This window comes from Tiliqua scincoides, chromosome 11 (assembly GCF_035046505.1).
Source record: "Tiliqua scincoides isolate rTilSci1 chromosome 11, rTilSci1.hap2, whole genome shotgun sequence".
In the NCBI taxonomy this organism is placed as follows: domain Eukaryota; kingdom Metazoa; phylum Chordata; class Lepidosauria; order Squamata; family Scincidae; genus Tiliqua; species Tiliqua scincoides.
The window spans coordinates 14,504,662-14,514,218 of NC_089831.1; positions in this window are offsets into that span (position 1 = coordinate 14,504,662).

The window sequence follows — 9,557 nt, forward strand, 5'->3', positions numbered from 1 at the left end:
AAGGGCAGAAGAAAACAGGGAAAGCTGATAAAATGTAATAACTGAATTGTAGAAATGTCACTAGGGGCTGCATCACGTGGTGTGGGAGACCAGCATGTTACCCCTAAGATGGACCTCCTTCCACGCAGTGGTGATGTACCATCCTCCAATCCACACAGGTTTTTGGCTATAACTTTTGATGGAATAGAGATATTTCAATGGTGTTTGTTTCATTGCATTCTGCATGGAATTACGCATCGATTGATATATAACATGATGGTATTTGAAAATACCAAGCTTTTAAAAATGTTGGCAAGTAGTGGTTTCACCGTTTCATGCACGTCATCCGGTGCAGCCTTCCCCCCCCCCCCCCGCGCACCTGCTGAGCTGCAAACCAGCCTATCCCTGGTTCAAATCTCACCTCTCCCATGAACTCTCTAGGTCAGTGATTTTCAACATTTTTAATTTCATGGGACACCGATAAGGCTGGAAAATGCTCAAGGCACATGTAGTGACATCGCGGAAGATATTACAGAGGAGACAGGAAATGGTGTCCACAGTGCCCCTTGCTCTAAGTAAGTGCAGGGTTAAAGCCCAGGTGGTAGCTGGGGGTGTGCTGCACAGCTGCAGCCACTAGAGGCTAAAGTGAACCTGGGAGCATATAAACAGCACCTGGAAGAACTAAAGAGGGTGGGTTGTAGGAGGAGTGAACATGTGGAGGAGAGGAGAACCTACCTACCTGGACTCTGACTTGGCACCTTTGACTGATTGGACTGACTAACAAACTGACCTTGGACTGTGACTTGGCTTATTGACTCTGGACTTTGACTTGGCCACTTTTGTTGATTGGACTGGGAATTGACTCTGACTTTTGCTTGCTGTACTGGTGAGTCAACCAAGGGAAACTAATCAGCCTTAAGTGGGCACAAGGTCCAGTGGGGAGGAGCTGTGACGAGACAGCACACCATCAGTATTTTGACAACTGACAAGGCACACTGTGCTGGGGGGGGAACGCCCTCACATCCCCCAAAGGCCCTACTAATAAATGATACTCTTTCCATTTCCTGCAGCACACTGGTTCAAAATGGCTGCCTTAGGAAAGCCACTTCCCATCAGCCTTGGTGTTCCCCAGTTGGAGCCTGGGGATAATATTTACCTACCTTACAAGATTGTTGCTGTAAGGGCAACAGCAAGATAATACATATAAACTACTTTGCTGTACTAGTGCTCAGGGTTTATACTTATTCATTGCTTTCAGTTCCAACTCATACTGCAGGCGGAGACTTGCATGATGGAATATTTACTTACTCTCAGTGATGACCCAGGCACTTGAAAGAGAGAAATGTCATACACCTATTCAGTCCTTCAACCCTCTGCTGACTGAGCAAAAAAAGCACTTTTTAAAGAAAAAGTTCTCTTATATTTAGCAGAGGGAGAGCAATTGCACCTCTTCATCACAGTATAGTTTCCAGGTTTTTCCCCTTTTTATTAATATTTATATATTTCTTGGCATCTCTTTTTCAGGGTGTTGAAGATTGTGAGCCCCTTGAGTGCAAAATCTAATTTTTTCCTCTATTTATTTTGCTAATTTAACAACTTTGCTAATACTTGCTGAAAATTAATAAACAACTTTTTAATCATCATCATAAGGGGCCTGTAATAAGATGTTCAGCATCTAACCACCCCCCTGCCTAAGAACAATGATGATGATGACCAGTATTTATATACTGCTTTTCAGCAAGAAGTTCACAAAGTGGTTTACAGAGAAAAATCAAATAACTGATGGCTCCCTGTCCCAAAAGGACTCACAATCTAAAGAGATGCAAAAGAACACCAGCAGACAGCCACTAAAAAAGACACTGCTGGGATTAGGAGTGCTAGTTTCTCTCCCCCTGCTAAATAAAAGAGGAGCATCCACTTGAAAAGTGTCTCTTACCCAGTTAGTAGGGGTTTGTTTGTTTTAATTCATTTAATTTAAGGATTAGTTTGCTTTAATTCATTAGCATATAGCATAAAGCTGATGTGAGCCCTACCTTTCAGTATTCTTTCTGTACTTTCACCCATGAAAACATTCCCAGGAAGAAGGAAATTCTAAGAACCAGTGGAGACTTTGCTCACAAGTAGGTTTGTCTCACACCTCTGATTTGGAGGTCTTCACAGAGCTCCTAGCAATCTCCAAAGTTCTCCTGCTCTACCAAAGAACTAAAGCACGGTCAGTTAAACATAAATAGTGGCTTCAGGTGAGATGGAGTGTTGAAATCAACCACAGGGTGGGGCAGAAAAAGTTTCAGCTGGCTCCAAATCACTGCAAGAGCCACATCCTAGTACTGTGGTTCTCAAATGTTTTAGCATGGGGACCCACTTTTTGGAATGACCCACTTTTTGGAAACTTTTGGGACCCACCTGGAAGTGATGTCATGGCCAGAAGTGACATCATCAATTTAGGCTTTAAACCTGAATCAACTGAAGGTCCCATTACACATTGCACTTGTGCTGTTTTTCTGCACAGCTTGGCATTCAAACATTCCAGTTTGAAAGTCAAAGCAGAATGCAGATTTGGATCCTTCTCCAACCACACAGCCCTTTCCACCAGCATGCCTGTTTTCCCCTGGAGGCCCACCCTGCCCACAAGCTCTGTACCCTGCATTTTCAGCTCTGTGTTTTCAATGTCAGCTGAGCTAGGTGCTACATGACCCACCTGAAATTGACTTGTGACCCACCTAGTGGGTCCTGACCCATAGCTTGAAAAACACTGACCTAGTAGTTTGCTGCACATGGAAAACCTGAATTTGGGACAGATTCTTTCTCTCTCTCTCACACACACACACACACACACACACACACACCAGCCTACCTATCTCACATTTATGGGTATAAATGGGGGGGGCAGGGCTGACCTGAGCTCCTTGGAAGATGCAATAATAAAACTAAATGCAACGACAAAGGAATCCAAATAAGGATTAAATCACCATAATCTAAGCCAGCCATTTTCAACCATTGTGCTGTGGCATATTGGTGTGCCATGAGACCACTGGTGTGCCACAGGAATTTAAGGCAAAGTCATTTGGTAGTAGGGCCATTGGGGGATGTGAGTCCCCACATTGGCAGCAAGGTGTGCCTTGTCAATTGCCAAAAACCTGATGGTGTGCCTTGACAATTTTAGTGACTTGTCAGTGTGCCTCGAAATGAAAAAGATTGAAAATAGCTGATCTAAGCAAGCAGACTGTCATTAGCTTGTCCTTTTCCTGCATGGCCACAAGCTGGCAGTAGAGATTAAGAGAAAGCACTGCTGGACCTGTAAGGGGAAGACCGATTGATTCAATGATTAAATGAACCTGTACACATTTTAATTTGTCCACAGTAGTCCTTTCTCAGTGCAAGTCTGTGGAAGGCAGAATGTGCTCCCCCACAATAGAGATAAGGAGGCTTATTTCATATTATTCTCCTGAAATGACCATGCAGCACCCCTGCCTGATATTTTGTGAAATCAGCCCCTCTTTTTCCTCTCTGTTTGACGCTATAAGCGTATTCACCCATGCCATCTCTGGTCCAACCCCTTGCAGCAGAGTAAGCCCATTCCTTTCAGGCATAGGATTTTGCACTAGCAAAACTGGTACTGAAGTAGCAATAGTTTGGCACACTTCCCATTTGTCATCAGAAATAGTCCAGGAAATTCAGCCAAGATCTTGGTAATGGCGTCACACAGCCACTAGGTGCCAGCCTGGCTTTTCCACTTTTCACCCATGTGCTTTCCTGAGTGAGGCCATGATTTCTACAGCATTTAGCTCAGGAGCACTCACAGGGACTGGGTCTCTGGGTAGTGTGTCCACCCACTAGGGAGGGTTCAATTCCTGGGGCTCACCGTTTGCAAAGGACCAGGGTCAAGAGCTCACAGTTATCTGCTCATTCAGAACTCTCACTCAATCATAGCTGGCAAACTTGGTTGAGGATGCTGAAAGGATGCTCAGCCAGAGCAAAGGAAAAGTATCACACACCTTAGGGGGGAAGGGAGGAACCCAAAACACAAGCCAAAGCATACCACTGAGACCAGAGTTGTCTGGTTAAGCCTCGGCCTTGTCAAAATTAGAGGCGATCGTGAGTACTGCAGAAGGTGATGTGATGGGGCAAAGAAGCCCTTCCATTGCAGCTTGCACAAAAGCCACACCCCGGAACATGGAGATGGGTGTTTGTCCATATCTGGAGCTATCCACAGGGGGGTTCCGGAATGAAACCCCTGCGGATAGGGGGGCACACCTGTAGTTATTTAATGTGCTTCACCGGCCAAAATAAGTGTACCAACTAAACAAGGCTTTGCTCTGACATTCACTCATTTTGAACTTTCATCCATGCTCTGGTCCCCACCCAAAGAGCAAGATACTGCTATACAGGGATCTGTCCCTATAACCTTTGCTTCCCTTCTCTCTGCCCCATAACCTCTGCATTGCAGGGCTTCTCTGTTTGCAACACCAGCCTTTCTCCACATGGTGGCAGAATTGTGCAAGTATTAAACATGGTGGGGAGAGTCAAGCTTCTTGCGATCAGGTGGAAGGTTAAGCCAAAATGCATGCACTTTGCAATCCTATCTCCATGCAGTGGAATTGTGTGGGCAGTGGCGTAGCTAGGGGTAGCCATTGCAGAGGTAGCAACTGCACCAGGCTGCAGGATGTCTGGCGGCAACAGTCTGGCTGCCTGCCCATGCAATTGTGCAGTCGTCGTCCCCCGCGATTGCCTCTCACACCTCTTGCAAAAAGTGCCAGAAAAATGGCACTCTTTGCAAGAGGGGCAGCAGAGATCATAGTCTCTAGGTTTGGTGAATGATCAGAGCTGGTCCCTAAGGTCAACTGAGATGCTCAGCTCAGTGAACTGGGGAAGGGTGCCCACCTCCACTCCTCCTCCTGTTCCTTATATTCAGGGGGGAACCAAGCAGAGGACAGAGAACAAAGTGTGGAGGAGAGTGATGGGCTAAAAGCATCCTCAGTCCCCTTTCTCCCAAGCTTCCTCTTCTCCTCCATGCCCCCCTTTTTTCAATCTAGGGAGTAGGTTTGGGGCCAGCTCTGCACATGGTATCATTGCAGCGATTTCAAAATGATCAAGCATCTGTCTTTCTCCGCCAGAACAGTTTCTGCCAGAAGGGCAGCTATGGTGCTTTTCCACCAACTACGACACAAGGCAGTTCAGCCTCACCTGCACCACACATCCCTGGCCAAAAGGAGGGGAGATGGCCCACAGACAAAGCTCAGGGAGCAGGGAGGGAAGGAGCGATGGAAGCAGGGAGATGGCATTGGCCTCTCTGTCAAGTTAAAGAAGAACGAAGTGATCCTGGGGGCACCGTTAAAAGCCTTTGGAGCCCCCTGGCCAGGCAACACACACAAAACACAACACGATGGGGCAGGAGCCAGCAGCCAATAATTCATGGAGCCCAACAGCTGCCTTGTCCTGTTGCCAGAAGCATAGACCGACGGGGACCCTCAGCATTGGGGGTTGGCCAGCGATGAAGCCTCCTGGAAGCCAGCCTTTCACAGGGAGGAACATACATCTTCTTCAGGGCTATTGACTTGCTCCAGGGCCTGCTGCCTCCTCGCCATGGTGACTCCCCTCCTGCTAGCAAGAGTGGCACCTTCGACTGTGGGAGACCAAGCTGCTAATTAATGGCGCACTCTGTGAGCTCAGCATGGGGAAGCACATGGCAAGGAAGTGGCGGGGAGGGGAGCACACCAGTCAGGCCTCCACTGGGTAAGGCTGGCTTCTGGTTGTAGAGCGAGGCCAGGAAGCCTGGGGTGAGCTGCCGCAGCTGCCCTCCTCCTTGCTTTTTCTCTGCTGTTGCAAACAGCCCCTCCCTCCTTGGAATTGAGAGCTTCCTTGCCTGCACAGAGCAGAATGGCTCATGGCTGAATTGTTGGCTTGGCCCAGGTACAAAAGGTTGCCCTAAGTTTGAAAGGTTGGGACTGTGGCATACCTAAAGCATCTGGCAATGTAGGCACAAAAATGTGTAACACCCTGTCACCTCGGCCCAGCCCGGGTGGCCTGGAATTCCCCAGGAGCAGGGGTCTCCTCAGGGGTAGGGGCCTCCTAAGCAAGACCTAAGCATTGTCAGGACTGGGGTCCCAGGCAAGACACCTCCCTGGGAGTAGAAACTAGAGCCTCCTGGGAGCAGCCAGCAGTCACGTGGGCAGAAGGGGTGGGGCTGGCCCAGCCCAAGGCTGGCTTCATAAGGAGGCTGGACAGCCTAGAAAGAGGTCACTCCTCTCCAGTTGGGAGCAGGGTTGAAGGGAAGGCCAGAGGGAGTAGCCACCCCGGCCTTATGCAAGTGATCCAGGCCCCAAAGGGAACTTTACTTACCTCAGCCCTGGAGAGAGGGGCCAGGGGCTGGGAACTCCCCGATCCCAGGCCTGCCTGGGCCCCGCGTGGGGGGGGGGTGACAGCAGGAGAGGTAAGGTTGCAGAACAAAGAAGCAGGTACTGACTACCTCCAGGGGAGGCCAGCCGATCGAGGGGCAAGCCTGGAGGTACCGGGGGCCCTCCTGAGGACAGCTAAGCTGACCCCAGACAACAGCACTGTAGCCCTCAGGAATCCATACCCCTGGCCGACAGGCACCAGCCAGAGAGCTCTGCCTGAAACCGCAAGGGGTCGAGAAGGAGCGGGGAAAGAGCCTATCATGCGCTGACGCTACGAGTCTGTGTAAGGCCACGGGGCCTGTGACGTAACAGGCCCCATGAATGTCAAGAGTTTGACGCGAGTAAATCGTCTGTGCAAAACAGCTGTGTCTGCCTCCCGTCGTTCTTTCTGCCGGCAACCAACTTGCCTCAACAGGGTAAGCTCCCCGCGCTCGGTCGCACTCCAAGGGGCGGGGTCTCCGCCCCACATGGACATTACACATCCCCATACTCCCATAATACCCCCTCAAAAAAAAAATTTAATAACCCCATACAACATCTTAGAGGCCTCTGAAAAGCTGTTCTGGTTTTTGCTGAAAACTAGTGACTTTCGGAGGCCTCTAAGACACCCCCTCAAGTCATGATACCCTGGGACATTGTACCGCCTGATGCCCCCCTTACTTACTCCAACTACTCGAGGTTGGAGTAGGTGACCTTGTGAGACACCTTCCATGATTCTAAATTCCAAAGCAGCACATGCAATCCCTTACCCAGAGAGGCCCAAATGCAGTTGCCCGTGTCTTTTATTTGCAGAAATGCAAACAGACCTCACTGCAGTGAAGGAGAAAGCACTCTGTTGACTTGCTTCTTGGATGCTTTCATCCAAAGCCTAGTATGAACTACTGATTCTCCCTCCCTGACCTCCAGCCTCCTCACCTGGGTGGCTGCTGCCTCTGAACCAGTGGGAGTGAGCAATGCCCGAGTCACAGGCAACATTGAGGACCACCCCCACACACACACACATACACACCCGGGCCAGTTCCTATGGACTGGCTGCTTCCCACTGATGGAACTCCAGAGAGAGGAAGCTGATTTCCAAGGCAATGCAAAACAGCCCTCTCCAGGCGGCAGGGGCAGGGTGCTGTCATTCACAGCCTCCCCCAGCTACAATAGCTGTCCATCAAGAGTCACTCTTGCCTCCTGAAAACCAAAACTACAAGCCCATGCAGCCATGCTACTTCTCCGCAGCCATGCACACAGTTCACAATCAGAAAAAAGCATGCTTTTAAAACCATTTCTGTCCAATTCTATTCATGTCCCTTCTGTCCCAATTCTGGAGGGCTGGGGGTGCCATGATTTGTGAAGGAGTGAAGACCTTTCTCCATCCTTTGGAATGGCAGAAGCAATAAACCCACAGGTAGCACCAGAAAGGGGCCAGTGACCCCCCCCCAAGACAATTGGCTCAACTCCACCCCTCTCCTAGACTCCTATGGCAATTTGAAGAAAAAGCACTTTTCACATGCTCAGAGTCTTCTACCCTCCTCCAGTATTTTTGAAGAAAAAAATAAACCATTGCCAGCAGTGGCTCAGTTGTAGAATAACAGCTGCTCTGTGTGTGTGGGGGGGGGGGATAGTAGCTAGAGAGATGGATTGCCACATATGGCCCCCTGTGTCTGCACTTTCCAAAGCAGCTTGGTCAGTGCAGTCACTGCCTCCCCCCCCCTTCTTTTTGGAGAGAGAAGAGATCTCACTAGGCTTATCCTGGCATGGTTCACTTTGAGGCTGGACTCCTGCAGTGTGCTTTGATGTGAGGCGGCCCTTGAAGACAACAAAAGCTAAAGCTCATCTAACAGCTTTGCTGGCTAGCTCCAAAGGCCTTTCTAGCCCATTGTCCTCCTAGTCCTCACACTGGCCAGCTGGATGATGCCAGGAAGCCCACTAGAAGGCTCTGAGAACAGCAGGTCTCCCCAACTGTTGTCCTCTCCAGCAGTGATGTACATAGTGGTAGACTTTCTCTGGATAGGGAGGTTCTGTTTAATGAAAGTGACTAATAAACTGTCTCATAATGACCTATCCTCCATGCAGCTCAGGGTATATGCACCTCGCACATTCAACCCCCTGTCATCTCCAGGTAGATCTCATTAAGACCCCCTCGCTGAAACCTCTGAAAGCGTAGATCACACCCAGAAAGGGATCCGGAACCTGACTCAGTCAAAAGCAGCTTCCTATTGTCCTACTTTGCTCAAAGCCTCTTTTTTTTTTTAAACCGATGAGTTGTTTTCATGCAGAAAATGGCCACTTTGGGGGGCATTCAATCACCTCTTTGGAGCAGCAAACGCTATGGAGGTCAAGAATCAAATGCCGTCCACAGGTGCTGGGGGTCCTGATCCAGTCCTGCATGGCTGCTACACATGAGTAAACTTAAGCATGTAACCACACACTGAGGCATTTGGCATCAGGGCCGCCATTCTCTACAAAGAAATACAGTCCCGTCCCCCACTACAACAAAGAAACTTTAGCTCTGCAGGATCTGAAACAAAACTGCATGGGCCTTTGGGACCAATTCCAGTTCCACTCTCTCTCTCCCCCCCCCCTGCTTCCTGCACAAGACCCGAATGTTGCTCTTCTTCTCTCCCCAAGGACCAGCCGTTTCCTCCCAAACCCACCACCGCCAAACTGTGACTTGTTCTGAGTGCCAAATCACCCTGATAAATAGTTTATGCTAATCAGGTGAATTCAGAGCAGAAGGAAAGTGCCAGCATTAATAAAGCCACCGCATTTTCCCTCCCCATGCGAACAGCAGGCCTGCTGCTTATGCGCCAGCCACACGCACCATGCATAAAGATTTTTTCCCCCAGTCCTTCAGAGCGTGTTCTGATGCTCCATGCTAGGCATAGAAGCAGCTCATTAGAAGGCACACAAGCCTGGCCAGATTGTATCACTTCCCCCTCTTGAATGCACCTTTTACGTACTGGTGCAATGCATCTGCTTTCCGCTTCGGGGAGCGGAAGGGGGGGCTCTGCCACAACTCAAAGGCACATAGGACTGTCATGACCCTCTCAGGTCACAGGACTCCAGTATCCACTGACTTTCAGTGGCCAGGTTTGCACACATGGTTTTCCAACTCTTCTCTCCCACATTGTAGTTTAAAAAAAAAATACTACTACTACTACCACTACTACTAACACAGGCCAACACACATTT